General features: G+C 31.1%; 2 long non-coding RNA genes across 2 annotated transcripts; one reads left to right on the top strand and one right to left on the bottom strand.

The window, feature by feature from the left end:
* Positions 1-4,174: 4,174 nt before the first annotated feature.
* LOC142530220 (uncharacterized) lies at positions 4,175-6,783 on the bottom strand. The gene is made up of 2 exons (XR_012816066.1): positions 6,586-6,783; positions 4,175-4,906 (listed from the first exon to the last, which is right to left on the bottom strand). It is a non-coding gene; the product is annotated as an uncharacterized LOC142530220 (long non-coding RNA).
* On the top strand, positions 4,906-6,336 carry LOC142530221 (uncharacterized). The gene is made up of 2 exons (XR_012816067.1): positions 4,906-5,128; positions 5,993-6,336. It is a non-coding gene; the product is annotated as an uncharacterized LOC142530221 (long non-coding RNA).
* Positions 6,784-16,857: the final 10,074 nt, after the last annotated feature.

Here is a 16,857-nt window from a genome sequence, read left to right as displayed (position 1 = left end):
AACTAGTTTTTTTTTTTTTTTTAAAGATAAATTTGAAAGATCTCTCAGACATTCTATATCCCAACAAAAAATAATTCACGTGGGCCTGAATGCTGACAAAATAGTCGATAAAATATTGTTTTTTTCTCCATCCCAATGAAAAACGACATATTTTTATATGGGCTATGCCCACACCAAGGTGTTAACCTTCACCACATACCACCTCATTGCTATTTTGGGGCACCATCTCAATTCCGTTCCTTGTGGTCCTAACCAACACTTGTAAATTGGAATGTTTGGAATCAACTTTGGTTCCATGTCGAGACTCGAGTTGGATATCCAGGGGTTACCGTGACGTTACCGTGACGACGATTTTTTTTTTATCTTGTCATGTGAGAAGATATGTTACTTTCATACATCGTTTAGTGTAAATGATCAGACTATATGTTTATTTTGATTTGACGGTTATCAGAATTAAAATTGACTATGTATACAAATGATCATATCACCCACGAACTAAAGATTAAATGGGCCAATGGGGAATGCCAATTTAAATTTTAAAATATTCTCAAAGGCTTATTATATAATAGGGAAATTAATTAAACATTATATGATATGTATAACCTCTGACGCCATTATAAGATAAGATAAGATTTAATAGTCGGCTATATTAAAAATAATATAAAATAATTGTTTCTTTTTTTGAAAGAGTCAAATTGCTTTTTGGGTTTACCGTGCAGTCATTGATAGTTCATGTAAAAAAAATTAAGTATTTTGTGAGACTGATCTTACGATTCTTTATCTGTGAGAGGGGTCAATCATACCGATATTTACAATAAAAAATAATACTCTTAGTATAAAAAGTAATACTTTTAATGGATGACCCAAATAAGAGACATGTCTCACAAAATACGACCCGTGAGACCGGCTCACACAAATTTTTTGCCGTAAAAAAAAGCTCTTCCCCAAAATTAAGTGATAGTATATTTATGGTTGATTACGATGCTACCCTAAAGTATTAACATATAAGTACTGAATATTATGAAAACTATGTGTTTAAGATAAACACAAAAGAACATCACAATATATAATTTAGCACAAAAATGTAAATAAATTAAGACACAACTAATTATACACCACCGGTCACATTTATACAGTGACTCATGACAAAAGATTCATCAGAAGATGTATTTAGTTAACACACAAAAAGAATACTAGTTAATAAATAAAAATTAACTCTCTTGACACAACGTGGGAGTGTAGAATATCCTAAATTTCTATAAATAAAAATAATCAATTAATAATGGACGCAAACTCTGTTAATTAAAATTCAGTTTAATGAACAACATTTTAGCAACACTTTGGCTAGGTGTTGTACTCGAAAGTCTTCAATACTTCACACAAACACAACACAGCTCGACTCGACTCTTTGATTTATTCATAGCAACACACATGTTTCTTTTTCCCTCTCGTATATATATCTTTTATCTAGAGATGATTTCTTGAATAGGTAATTTTAAAACATATAAAATAGAGTTTATTTAGAAATGAACTCTTTTAAAAAACAGAAAATCATATCTAGAGTTAGTATTAATCTCTTTATTAATATCATTAGTCCAGAAAAGTAAAATTATTGCATGAGTATTTTGAAGTATAATATTATAAAAAAAAAAATACAATTAAAGAATAAATTTTGTCTTGAATGTCCAGACATATTTCCTTTTTGTATTACTCCAAAGATAAATTCAATTGTAAAACAAAGATCGCATAATGTTTTCACATGATACATTATATTGGTTCATGTGAAATACATATATAAATTTTTTTATCATTGGATTTATTTTGGTATATAATAAATCATATATTTATATATAGGTTATGAATATGGTGGGTGGAGATTTTTTTGTGAGACGGTCACACATATCTTTATTTGTGAGACCTTCGTGAGACGTGACAACTTTGCCTATATTTATAATAAAAAATAATAATTTTCATAAGTGATCCAAATAAAATATATGTTTCGCAAAATTAATCCGTGAAATCGTCTCACATGGATTTTTGTGCAGAAAGAAATACTAGAACAAGAGTGGATAAAAGTCTTGTTTAATTTAGGAATAGATTTCTTGTGAGACGGTCTCACGAATATTTATTTGTGAGACGGGTCAACTCTACCGATATTTACAATAAAAAGTAATACTCTTAATATAAAAAGTAATACTTTTCATGGATGACCCAAATAAGATATCCGTCTCACAAATACAAATCGTGAGAACGTCTCACACAAATTTTTGCCTTAATTTAGTGATATTTAAATTTTAGAAAAATAACTTTTTAAAATATTTTTTGAGCAAAAAGTTTGTAAACTATATAATTTAAGTTGAATGCAAAAGTTGCTAAAGTTGATGACCATTAGGCATTATCCTAGTTCTTTATATATATAAAAAAAACTTAAATATGACGATGTATTATCGGACAAACAGGGGGGAGTTGAAAAAAGATTGAATATTTTATATTAAATTAATTGAAGATTACATTTTTCTAAATTGTAATCAAGAAAATTTGACCAACGATTCCTTTTCAGTGGAGTCCAACACTAAAATCATTATCTTTTATTGACAGGTAGACAAAACCTACCTTAATAATTTAATTAAAATATTCTTAAGTACATGCACATCCTTTTCTTGAATAGTATGATGTAATTAGGGATTAGGCCCATCGTAAAAATAATTAGTATCCATATATTAACTTGCACATATTATAGTATTTAAATTATTGGATATAAGATTATGGTTTAAACAAGGATGTTAACACTTTTATAAGTATTTAAATATGTTATTATTTAGCCTCCAAAAAATCTTAGTATTTAGTATACCATTAATCAATTGGATTCTCAAACAAGGTTAAATATGAAGTTATTCATTATACCATTAACTAATTGGATGATCCTTCTGATTATGTATTTAAATATGTTAGTATTTGATATTAGCCAAGACAAAAACTTGTGTGCGACGATCTTATTTTGTGAGACGGATCTCTTATTTGGGTCATCCATGAAAAAAATATTACTTTTTATGCTAAGAGTATTAATTTTTATTGTGAATATCGATATGGTTGATATGTCTCACAAATAAAGATTTGTGACACCGTCTCACAAGAGACCAACTCATTAGCTAATTGGATATAACACGCTGATCCGGTTTTTAATTATTTCGCTCAGTTTATAATCAATTCAATTAAGAAAAATAAAAATACATGTTTCGATTCAACCAACCTACCTTTATGTCACACCCAATATGTTAACCACAATCACATCTACTAAGCAAACCACTACCATATCCACCGATAGAATTGAACATTTAAAGATTATCTCTTTACCTTTGGCGACTCAGCATTGAGTACACTTAGTATATTTCCATTTGACGACCACCTACTGGACTTCTATTCCACCCTCTTGAAATTCCTTTGATGCGCGGACAAGTTCTTTCCTGATGAATGGATCAAAGAAATCTATGTAATAAATTTTGCTATTTTTTTCGAGAATTCTTTTATTCTCTCCGAAGAATGTCTAAATGAATATAGTACATACAAACAACATATTCAATATGTTCGAAGAATGTCTAAATAAATACAGTACATACAAACAACATATTCAATATGTCCGAAGAATGTCTAAATGAATATAGTACATACAAACAACATATTCAATATGAAATATTTGACAATTAAAGCGCACCTGGCCTCCCTCTGCCGCATGTGACCATATATGCTAAGAAATCTTTTACATGAATGAAAACTTCTTTAAATTTTTAAATACATTTTATCTCTAATTAATGATATTTACATACTTAATCAAACATCTTTTAATTAATATTTGGGTCACCAAATATATAGTACCTAAAATAACTCTCTTTAAAAATTGTTAATTTTTAAAACACAGTGCTTAAAATAACTTTCTTTTTAAAAATATTAAATTTGGTACTTTTTAAAATAGAGAAACTTTTTAAAATATACATAAAATACAAATTTATATTTTTAACTTTCAAAATTAATTCTGTCAAAAAAAAAAAAAACTTTCAAAATTAATTAAGCATGTGATAGTTGTTTAACACAATTTATTAAAGACACCACCGTTATCTCCATCTCTTATTTTTCAACTTTTTCTATTCCTTCGTATCTCGATTTCAATTTCTCAATTAAACCCAAATTTAATATATTCTATTAAAATATTTTATATTAAAAACATATCATAAAATTTAATTCTTAAAATAATATTCGCAAGCAATTAGACATAACCATGAGCCAAATGCTAGGCTAGATTCAAAATTTCACTGGGCTTAAAAAAATTTAAAAATTTGGTCCAATCTGACAGATAATCGGGCAAATATATTTACCAAAATTTATCTTCGAATTCATCCTATACCGCAAACCATCGTTAATCTTCTGCATTGTTTGTTCGTATTTCCATTTTCAGGTGACAGCTGCCATCAAATGCTTTGCTCTAGCTCATGAATGATGAACTTATAAGGCTAGTAATAAATGCTAATCCTTCCCTCAACTTGCTGTTTATGCAATTTTTTTAGAACCGAGAGAAAGATCAATAACACTTGGAGCTAAAAGAATCCAATGCATGTTCGGTTTGCTTTTGTACGTGTCCCAAGCCATGGGCCTAAAGGCACGAAACTTGTCATTTCACGATTTTTCCGTGGTGAACTCCATTTCTTCCTCTGAATGAAAAGCAGTGAGAGTAAGCGAAGCATAAGACTTCATTTATACAGACAAAGAATGAGCTTGCATTGAGCAAGAACAAAGAGAAGGAAAGATGACTTAAGGCAGATATCACACTTGCGAAACAGCAATGGATACATGATGCATCGAGTAATTGGCAATGAATGAACCATGCCTGTTACCTTCAATGTGAAGCGTAATCCTGGCACAAACTCCATGATAGTTCAATGTTACGTAGTTTGAAACACAAAAATGGAAGTAAATAATAAAGACAATCCTAGCATAATACTAACAAACATAGAAAATCATGCCGTGGGAAACCTGTATTTTGATAATTTGTAGGAAAATAATTTGGAAGTGACACAATGTAAATTTGAAATAAGTGAGTTCAAATAACTTCAGCATAGAATAGCTTCACAGCAGAGTGGCCAAAATCTGATGATAGCTACGACTTACTTGTTCAGTGAGCTTTCAAGCACTCACATTGAAAAATCAACCCCAAGTGAACAAATGGATATAAAATAACATTATACAATGCACTGGCTCCTATATGTGTCGTAACTGTACACAACCTCGCCACCTGATGGCTCTCCTGGAGCCGGTAAACGAGTCAAAGCACAACCCTCGCATATAGAGACTCAGTGTTGTCCCGGGTCATAAGGACTAATGGTGTACAATCATAACCACAGACTTATCCTCTCGATGAATGATAACCACTTGGAAAGTCCGAGGGAGGGTTGTTCGGTATAATCATCATATGACTACCCATCTGCATGTTTGGACATCTCTATGCCCTTACCAAGAAACGCAGTACACAACATCACAGATGCTAGTCTCAAGCTCAAGCGACCTTTATCCATGTTTTAGGCGGCTGAATCGACTAGGAACGAATTTAGATTATACAGTGTTTACAAACGAGTTTCAACATCGAATTACAATTCATTTGTATTAAAGTATAATCAAGGTCTTTATCTATGTTTGATAAAATGGGTATACAGATAAAGAGATAACAAACCATAAAATAATGAATTATATTAAAATAAAGATTATTCTTTACAACTGAGTCAATAAAATCCCTAGCCAACAGTTGGCTTGCAGGACATCTACTCTAACATCAGTCGCTGGAGCAATTATTCAGGTGTACAAGCATGGAAGGCTCTTCCATTTACATTTAAGCCTAATGATAGTAACCCCTTTCATAATCGAAAACACAAAAGGATTCATCCTTGTACTTCATTTCGATTTCATTATGACTAATCAAAATCCTTCTCAAAAAGCAAACTGAAAGTAGATGCATGTGAATTAGCATCTTCTTGTCTTTTATCATGAAAATTCAAACAATCCATCAAACTTCAATTAAACCACATCAGCCACCTAATGAAGTGGTGCAGTCAAACCCATTGATTCTCTCTCTGTTCTCTCTTTAATCGAACTATAATGGAAATATTCCTCCCAACACCTATTTTCTCAACTCACACAGCTTGAATCTGAAACTTTGCTCAAAGGGAGCCGAGCCTATCTTTTCCATTACGGATGTTAAATTTAAAATCTTGCTTCAAGGGAGCCAAACATTTCTAGCACTTTTACGAACAGGTGTTGATAATTTGACATTCAAAACTTGTCGGCCGTGATTATAAATAGAGTAAAAAGTTTCCAAAAAAGCACAGAATTGAGAATACTGCAGCAGCAGCATCAAGAAAGTAGAAATTAAAACACACAACTCGAGCATCAGATTGCCCGAGACACTCGAATAAATTTTACGTAATACTAAATTAGATATTCTAAACACAATGAATAAAGACCCATGTTGGAGCCCCTATGAACCAAGAAATCTTGTTTTTTTAACAGCACAGAACCGAAAATTCAGTAACTAGGACCAACCAGACATGAGTAATGGCCGCTGCATCAATCCCAAACCTCGTTTATTGAATCAGTTGAGGTAAAATATCAACGTGACAGACCAAAAACTGAGCCGAGAATTGGTTCTTGAAAGCCGACCATGCGGGTTTCCTTCACTTTCAAAGATGAAAATAACACATACAGTGACACAACACAGCGAAGGAAATTAGTCGAATTATCATTTTGTTATATGATTGACAACGACTGAATACTGATTCAATCATCCACGACCACTCACTAAATATTGCAACACGCCACAAATTTTTTTATTATATTTTTAATATCCCAAAGAATATTTACTTCAAATTAAAAGTTAATTAATATCAGATATTAATATTTTGCTTGTAGAGTTCAAGAAGAAGAGATGCTTCAAATCCTCATTGGAAAGATAGCTCCTACAAGGTGGGAGTTCGGCGAAGCTACCACTATTATTTATTTTTTCTTGGTTTTTGAAATATATAGGTTTTTCCGATGGATTACAGCTGAATATTGCATGGACTCAAAAAAACATATCGAAAACGTGGTCATAGCTTGAAATAGTTACGAGAGTAGACTTTTCACTTTATACAATATTATTTTAACTATTTGGTTTTATAGATTTATTTTTTTAGTTATTTGATGTAAGAAGATATATATTATGATTCCATTTTCAAATGCCTGGCTACCTATTATATATATATATATATATATATATATATATAGAGAGAGAGAGAGAGAGCAAATTCCATATATTTTTGGATTATATATAGTATCATACAAACTCATGTGAGAGGGTGATCAATTTTTGAGACATATATTCTATTGTGGTCATCCATAAAATAATATTATTTTTTTATGTCAAAAATATTTTTTTTATTATAAATATGAGCGTAGTTGACTTGTCTTACGAATAAAAATATGTGAGACTGTATGACAAACAACCTATTCTTAAACGTATTATTTAAGAAAACAATATAATTGCATTTTTTATTTGGTGGAGAATCAAGATTCAAGATCAAGAATAATATTTTTTTATGGAAAAGAATAATGTTTTACTTGTCTGAAAATTCAGAAAATAATAATAATTTTAAATTTATTAGATGACTCACGCTCCAAATGTTCATTTCTGGGTGTGAGGGGGGGTGTGTTAGTTGTCTCATATCGGTTGGATAAAATACCTGAGAGTTGTATATATGGTATTGGACAATATTCCTCTCCCCTTGAGCTAGCTTTTGGGGTTGAGTTAGATCCAAGTTCCGATCTTAACAAATTAAATATATATTATTTCCGTGACCACTTTTACATGCACCAAGTAAAATAAAATTGTTCAATAAATTTGAAAAAAGATGCAGAAAAGTTTTTACTTGTATATACAATGAAATACGTGTGACGTTATTCATTTAAAATGATAAACTAAAGAATGCGAGTTACATAAAATATTATTTTGAAATTTATTAGACATTATTACTTATGATGTTCTTATAGTCTAAAATTTGATGTCATCGTGTATCTTCTCAGGGATAAATTTTCTCATTTTAATTGTATGTAATGGTTTCATTTAAAAGAGAATGAATTAAGTATATAAAAAAAAAAGAGAATTGTTTTGAAAAAGTAAAAATTTATGGTAAAAAGTAAAAATTTCAAACTCTCAAAATTTACTAAACTACACACTTTATAATATTTTTCTCTCTACTCAATTGTGAATTTCTTCACAAATGGTGAGGCTATTTATAGAATTTATTTACAAATAATCCAAAAATAAAATACATCATTACCTACATCATCACACACTAATTTTCAATATTTACAACTCTTATTTTCAACATTCAAATATTCAATACACACATTTTAAATATTATTTTCCAACACTCCCCCTTGTGATGATGATCATAATGATTGTATTAATTACGTGTTTTTATACTGCCTCGTTAAAAACCTTAGTAGGACAAACCAATTGGGATAAAAATCATAGTAAGGGAAAAAGAGTGCAGTCACGTAAACTCCCCCTCATGTTGACACGACAATTCTTCACAAATTTCGTAGATTGCGCATCCCAATATTATATATATGCTTTCTTAATATTGACGTAGGAAGCGCCTTTGTGAAGAGATCTGATGAATTTTCACTTGATTGAATGTGACGAACATCAATACATCTATTATTCTCAAGCTCCTTGGTGAATGCGAAGAACTTAGGAGGAATATGTTTAGTTCTGTCGCTTTTTATGTATCCTTCTTTCATTTGAGCAACACATGCAGCATTATCTTCATATAGTATCACAGGCTTCTCATCATATGATAATCCGCATGAAATTTGGATATGTTGGGTCATTGGTTTTAACCACACACATTCACGACTTGCTTCATGTAGTGCAATAATCTCGGCATGATTTGATGAAGTTGTTACGAGCGTTTGTTTTTGAGAACGCCAAGATATTGCAGTGCCTCCACGAGTAAATACATATCCAGTTTGGGAACGTGCCTTGTGTGGATCAGATAAGTATCCAGCATCAGCATAACCAATTATACTTGGATTAGCATCTTTTGAATACAAAAGTCCCAAGTCTGTCGTTCCTCGTAGATAACGGAATATATGTTTAATTCCGTTCCAGTGTCTCTTTGTTGGATATGTGCTAAATCTTGCCAACAGATTCACGGCAAAAGATATATCAGGCCTTGTACAATTTGTAAGGTACATAAGGGCACCGATTACACTTAGATATGGTACTTCTGGACCAAGAATAGCTTCATCATCTTCACATGGACGGAATGGATCCTTTTCTATGTTTAATGATCTAACAACCATTGGAGTACTTAAAGGATTTGCTTTATCCATATTAAAACGTTTAAGGATCTTTTCTGTATAATTTGTCTGGTGAACAAACATTCCACATTCTTTTTGTTCAATTTGTAAACCCAGACAATACTTGGTTTTTCCAAGATCCTTCATTTCAAATTCTTCCTTCAAGTATGACACAACTTCTTGAATTTCTTTATTCGTTCCAATGATGTTTAAATCATCAACATATACAGCAATAATTACGCATCCGGATGTTGTTTTCTTAATGAAAACACAAGGGCATATTGAATTATTTACATATCCCTTTTTCATCAAGTGATCACTTAGTCGATTATACCACATTCGACCTGATTGCTTTAACCCATATAATGATCTTTGTAATTTCACAGAATAACATTCCCTGGGTTTTGAACTTTGTGCTTCAGGCATCTTAAATCCTTCAGGGATTTTCATATATATATTACTATCAAGTGATCCATATAAGTAAGCTGTAACAACATCCATAAGACGCATTTCTAAATTTTAAGATACCGCCAAGCTAATCAAATACCGAAACGTAATTGCATCCATCACAGGAGAATACGTTTCTTCATAATCAATTCCAGGCCTTTGAGAAAAACCTTGTGCAACAAGTCGAGCTTTATATCTTACTATTTCATTTTTCTCATTTCGCTTTCGAATAAAAACCCATTTGTATCCAACAGGTTTTACACCTTCAGGTGTAAGGACTATAGGTCCAAAAACATTACGTTTATTTAGCGAATTTAATTCAACCTGGATGACATCTTTCCATTTTATCCAAACCTGCCGATTTTTACATTCACCAAAAGATTTTGGTTCATGATCTTCTCTATCATTTATGATGTCGATTGCCACATTATAAGAAAATATATCATCAATTTCATCTATATCTTTTCGGTTCCATATTTTTCCAGTATTAATATAATTGATAGAGATTTCATGATTCTCGTCAGTTTGTGGTTCTGACAGAACATTTTCATCATCATGTGTTTCTTCAGGAATACCATTCTCTATTTTGTGATCATCATGTGTTTCTTCAGAAACGTCATTCTTTATTTTGTGATCATCGTGTTTCTCTATGAATTTTCTTTTTCGAGGATTTTTATCCTTGGAACCGACTGGTCTTCCACGCTTCAGGCGTTTAATGACATCATGAGTATCTTCCATTTGTTTCTTTGGAATTTCAATTCGAGCAGGGGCATTTGCAGCATGTATATATGATTTAGTTACCCCTTTTGTGTCTGCAAATGCATCTGGTATTTGATTTGCTATTCTTTGCAAGTGTACAATTTGTTGTACATCCTTTTCACATTGTTTTGTTATTGGATCTAGATGTAACAATGATGATACATACCATGTAATTTCCTTTTCGGTATGTTTCTGTTCTCCCCCTAACATTGGGAAGATTTCCTCATTAAAATGACAATCAGCAAAACGTGCTGTGAACACGTCGCCTGTCTGAGGTTCAAGATATCGAATGATTGATGGACTATCATAACCGATATAAATTCCAACCTTTCTTTGAGGTCCCATTTTCTTTCGTTGCGGTGGGGCAATAGGCACATACACCATACATCCAAAAATTCTCAGATGAGAAATGTCTGGTTCTTTACCAAATGCAAGCTGCAATGGGGAGTATTTATGATATGCACTTGGTCTGATGCGAATTAATGAAGCAGCGTGTAAAATTGCATGTCCCCATATAGAAATAGGGAGCTTTGTTTTCATAATCATTGATCTAGCAATCATTTGCAGACGTTTAATCAATGATTCAGCCAATCCATTCTGTGTATGTACATGAGCAACAGGATGCTCAACAATGATTCCCATAGACATACAATAATCATTGAAAGTTTGGGAAGTAAATTCACCAGCATTATCAAGTCTAATTTTCTTGATTGTATAATCGGGAAATTGATTCCTCAATTTTATTATTTGAGCAAGTAATCTTGCAAATGCAACATTTCGAGTTGATAATAAACATACATGTGACCATCTGCTGGAGGCATCAATCAATACCATAAAGTATCTGAATGGTCCACATGGTGGATGGATTGGTCCACAAATATCACCCTGAATACGTTCAAGAAACATTGGTGATTCAGTTTGGATTTTGGCTGGTGATGGTCTTATAATAAGTTTTCCAAGAGAACATGCTTTACATTGAAACTTATTATTCTGAAAGATCTTCTGGTATTTCAGCGGATGACCATGTGTATTTTCTATAATTCTTCGCATCATTTTTGAACCAGGATGTCTCAATCGGTAATGCCAATTGGTTAATATTGAAGAATTATCAACTACCATGTTTGATTCAATGAGACTTATGTGTGTATAATGCAATCCAGTAGGGAGCATTGGTAGTTTTTCAATCAAATATTTCTTTCCTGATTTATATGTGATAAGACACATATATTTCTCAATTCCCTTCATTCATTGTTTGAGTATCATACCCATGTGAATATATATCATTAAAACTCAACAAATTTCTTTTCGATTGTGGTGAATAGCAAAGCATCATTGATAAAAAATTTTGTACCATTAGGTAACAAAAATTGTGCTTTACCACATTCTTTAATCAAGTCTACAGGACCTGATATTGTATTCACCCTTGTTTTTGTTGGTTTTAGTTCCAAGAAATATCTTTTATCTCGGAGGATAGTGTGCGTTGTACCACTATCGGGTATGCAAACTTCAGCTTTGCTCATAGTATTTTCCATATTTCAACTTCAAAAAATATATGCAATGAAATAAAATTACTGACAATAAAATGCAAAAATATAGCACACAATAAAACATTATCATATGGGTACATAAAATATTTTACATATTTATTCCACCAGCAAATTGATCATTGTCTGAGAAATCAATTAGAAAATCTCCAGCATCAAAATGAGTTGAATCACTCAAAGGTTCACTTTGTTCAGTGAAGTTGGTCTCCTTTTCTTTCCCTTTTAATGATTCTTTATAAAGTTTACAAAGATGCTCAGGGGCTCGACAAATACGGGACCAATGTCCTGGAGTACCACATCTGAAACAAGAACTTTCATATCTTTTTGAGTGATTCTCATTAACACTCATATTTTCATGATGTCTTTTCTGTGGATGGTTTGAGACGTTCTTTTGAGATGAGTTATAAAAGTAACTATCTCGATTATTTTCAAAACCACGGCCGTGTCCACGACCACGACCACTTCCACGTCCACATCCACGACCACGACCTCGATTTCGTCCTCGACCAAAATCTTGTTTATAACTTTGATTTTGGTTTCCAGATTTAAATTCATTTTTGCTTACGACATTTACTTCAGGAAATGCCGTTGAACCAGTGGGTCGTGCCTGATGATTTCTCACTAAATTCATTTGTTCGAATATTTCTTTTAATCCCTTCCACAAATCCATGGGATGCCAACGCAAAAATATCATGGCTTTTGTCTTTTCTTGGGATGTCGATATGCCATTTTTTTTATGGTCTCATTTAGACCCAATGACTCAAGATGCATTTATACATCGAGAGTCCATGGCATATAATTTTTTTCCGTGATATCAAGAGCAATGAATTCGAGTTTTGCCAAGTTTGACATGGTGGTACTAAAAAAAATTACGATGCATTTTATTAGTTAATGAATATTGCAATACAAAGTAATGGATAAACAACAAGTACAAGTATTTGTAAAAATAAAGAAAACACACGAGGAGGATATTCTCCGATAAATAAAAGACTCGTGAGTATGATAACCAAAATAATTAAAAATAACTTTGAGAAAGTCATCTTCTTTTTTCTTCGAAAAATTTGATGAAGAATAATTTTTAGAGAAGAAGAGAAAGTTGGAGTGATTGAATGTGTTTGTGAGATGATATTTATAGGGTAAAAACTAGCCGTTTTGTTACCGTTTATGACCGTTGGTATACAAAAAAATAAATGTATGCATTTGTATAATTTTATGGTAATAATATGATGTATATAATATTAGTCATGTTTAAATAATTATGTATATCATATCACATTATTATAATGAGGTGTCGTAAGTTATTTTGTTTATAAATCTTATAGGCTTTTATACTTGTCGTATCCCTTACCGGGAGTGTGGGATGTCGTCTTAACATCCTCCCAGGATTTATAACAAGTTTTTCTAAAAAATAATTTTTATTATTTCTAATTTTTATTATATAATAACATTATATTATATATACAATAAATAAATAACATTAAAATAAATATTATTACTTTTGTTACATTTTTCTTCTGTTTAGAGCTTGGAAAAGTATGGAGGACTTTTAGAGCTTCGTGCTGATAACGTGTTGTGAAAAAGTAAAAATTTATGGTAAAAAGTAAAAATTTCAAACTCTCAAAATTTACTAAACTACACACTTTATAATATTTTTCTCTCTACTCAATTGTGAATTTCTTCACAAATGGTGAGGCTATTTATAGAATTTATTTACAAATAATCCAAAAATAAAATACATCATTACCTACATCATCACACACTAATTTTCAATATTTACAACTCTTATTTTCAACATTCAAATATTCAAAATTCAAATATTCAATACACACATTTTAAATATTATTTTCCAACAAGAATGAAATATTTAATATATAACAAATCAAATAGTGGATTATGTCCAGCCAAGGACTATGACAAGGCTGAGTTTTAGATGGCTGGGAACATAGATGTAAAAACGGGTTAATGGGTTGATTCAGCTCACAACTCGTCACAATCTATTATGAGACAGGACGCAAAAACAGGTTAATAGGATGAGTCGGCTCACAACCCGTCACAATCTACAATTAAAAGGGGTGATCTGGCCTGCCTTTTGATTTAGTTGGAAAAATATCAATCTAATCCACTTATTTTATAAGACGGAACGATCCAATCCGATGGACTTGTGTGTAATTTGGTGGGTTGAGGTGGGCCAACCCACAACATACCATTAGATGAGACGTGTACCATTAGACGAAACGAGTCAATCTAATGAATCTAACTCCTTTTGACACCTCTAACTTGAGATCAAATCCTTTCACTTCAGCCAAATGACATCTAATAGCATAGGATAATGCAAAATCGAAAGGAAATATAATTGTGGAGGAAAATATAACTGATAGATGTCAACACTCTTATGGTATAGTGATGTGGAGAAGGTGTATTTGTATCCTTGATAAAACAAAATTCTCGTTGTCTCGTCTCAATTAGATAAACCATAAAATTAACGTAATATTCTGTAAACTATATTAATTAGATAAATCTGACAGAGCTTCCGATCAACTATTGGTAGAAAGAATCAATTCTATGACCAGTAGTCAAACATTTAACTACTCTATTAACTCAAATTCTCCTATCAAGATAACAATAAATAATTTTTGTTTTGAATAAGTCTCTTGTGAAATGATCTTACAGATCTACTTGTAAAGCTGAAAAAACGTATATTTGATCGTAGCTTAACACTAAGTTTGGTGTGAATAATATAGAAAGAAAAAAAAGGTTTGGATTTATGGATGGTTTAAGAATTCTTGATTTCAATTTGAGTGTTTGGTGAGAATTTAAAATAAGTACACTGATTGATAAGATTAAGACACGCACACAATTATTGATAACCGAAGAAATTGGACAACAAACTTTTACAGCATCAACGACTTAATGGCAACTCAGACACATCAGGGGGTGTAAATGAGTCCACATATTAGTGAACAACTCGGTTAAAACTCGAATTGAATTTGGTTTGTCCGAGGTCGAGTCGAGTTCGACTATCTAGAATTTTTTTCGAGTCGATATCGAGTTTCAATTAACTATACTCGATTAGTACAGGGATGTGGAGAAATGTTTGTTCATATACATGATAAAACAAAATTCTTGCTACCTCGATCAATCGATCTATTAGATAAGCTTTCGGACTAACATAATATCCTGTAAATAATATTATGCAGATATACCGCATGTGGCTCTCTCATTAGACAAACCCAAAAAACATTTGATCGGTTTTCAATATATATTTTATTTTAAAAAAAATTTAAGTTTCTTATTTTTAAAACTTTAAATTTAATATTTGTAAATATATACATATGATTATTAGAAATTTAAAATTCTTTAAAAATATTCTTTTAGTAATATTGTGTATATTTAGTTTATTTTTTATTTAAAAAATATAAAACTATAACTGATATTATGAATATATATAGTTACTTGGTTTTTAAACTTTGATAAATAATTTTTTTTATCTATTTATAAACATTTTTTAGATTTTAAAATATATTATTAATTACTTAATATTAATATTTTATATAATATAACAATATTTTGTCTGGTCCGACAGTCTGATTAAATCGATCCGACTGGTTGGATTTCTTTTTTTAAATTAGACCGATTCGATCACTTATCCGATGAAAACATTGTCTCAACTAGTATGGTATTCAAGCTCGACTCGACTCGACTCATCTACATCCCTAAGGGCATCCGCATCCGTAGTCATTAATCTATTTATTAACTTTTTATCTCTTCAAAAAGTGTGAGATCTACGAGCCACATAATCATTATATTAATACTTTCACATTATTAATACACACTCACATTCATTTAATATCAACCTTCATTATTTATGGGTCCCACTGTCTACTTATTCATCTTTTTTTTCTTTATTTTACAATAAATATTATTGAAAATAAATAGTATTATTATATTTTAAAAATAACTTAATATCAATATTGATTAAAATATTATTAAAAAAATGAAAAACTATTGGACTCTTTGATATCATTCTTTTAACTTATAAATTATAATTATTTAAAACATAATATTATTTGATTTGTAATATATATATATATATATAGATAGTCAAAAGAGCCGTTTGGCTTTTTTGTCTTTCTTTTTTTAAAAAAAGTAATGTGTGTATGAGATTAATGTTGATGAATTTTTTTGCTGACATGGCAACCGAGATTAATAATATACAGACCCACATTGGTGCATGAATATTAATTGGTGTTAATAATTATCCATTAATGCACCAATATGGGTGCTCTAAGCTACATTAACACCAACGAAATAAGCTATGTTTGTAATTTTTAAAAAAACTTTATTAACTATATTTAAACTGACTATAGTGTGGCCATTCCGAGCTTTGGTCTGAAAAAATATTGAAAGAAATTGGGCAAACAAATTTGTGGGGCAAGAGAACACCTTGCCCTTGAAGAAATCTAAATCTCCAGTTAAAGATGATTGATTTCCCTTTTGCGCAATCTGTTTTTTTTTACAGAATTTTGCGATTTCAAATGAACTTGAAGTCGTACACTTCGACGAGCCAATCACAGATAATGATCAGAAGACAGATACTTTCCGGGACGTGTTTTAAGCTACTACAATGAGAATCCCTCTCGGGTACACCAACAGAAGTGCAAGTGTCATACGATCGCACTGGTATAATAACATTAAAAAAAGTATATCGCTTCAACGCAAATTA

This window comes from Primulina tabacum, chromosome 16 (assembly GCF_025594145.1).
Source record: "Primulina tabacum isolate GXHZ01 chromosome 16, ASM2559414v2, whole genome shotgun sequence".
In the NCBI taxonomy this organism is placed as follows: Eukaryota; Viridiplantae; Streptophyta; class Magnoliopsida; order Lamiales; family Gesneriaceae; genus Primulina; species Primulina tabacum.
Note: the sequence above shows the minus strand (reverse complement) of the source record. Positions and strands in the feature narration are given on the sequence as shown.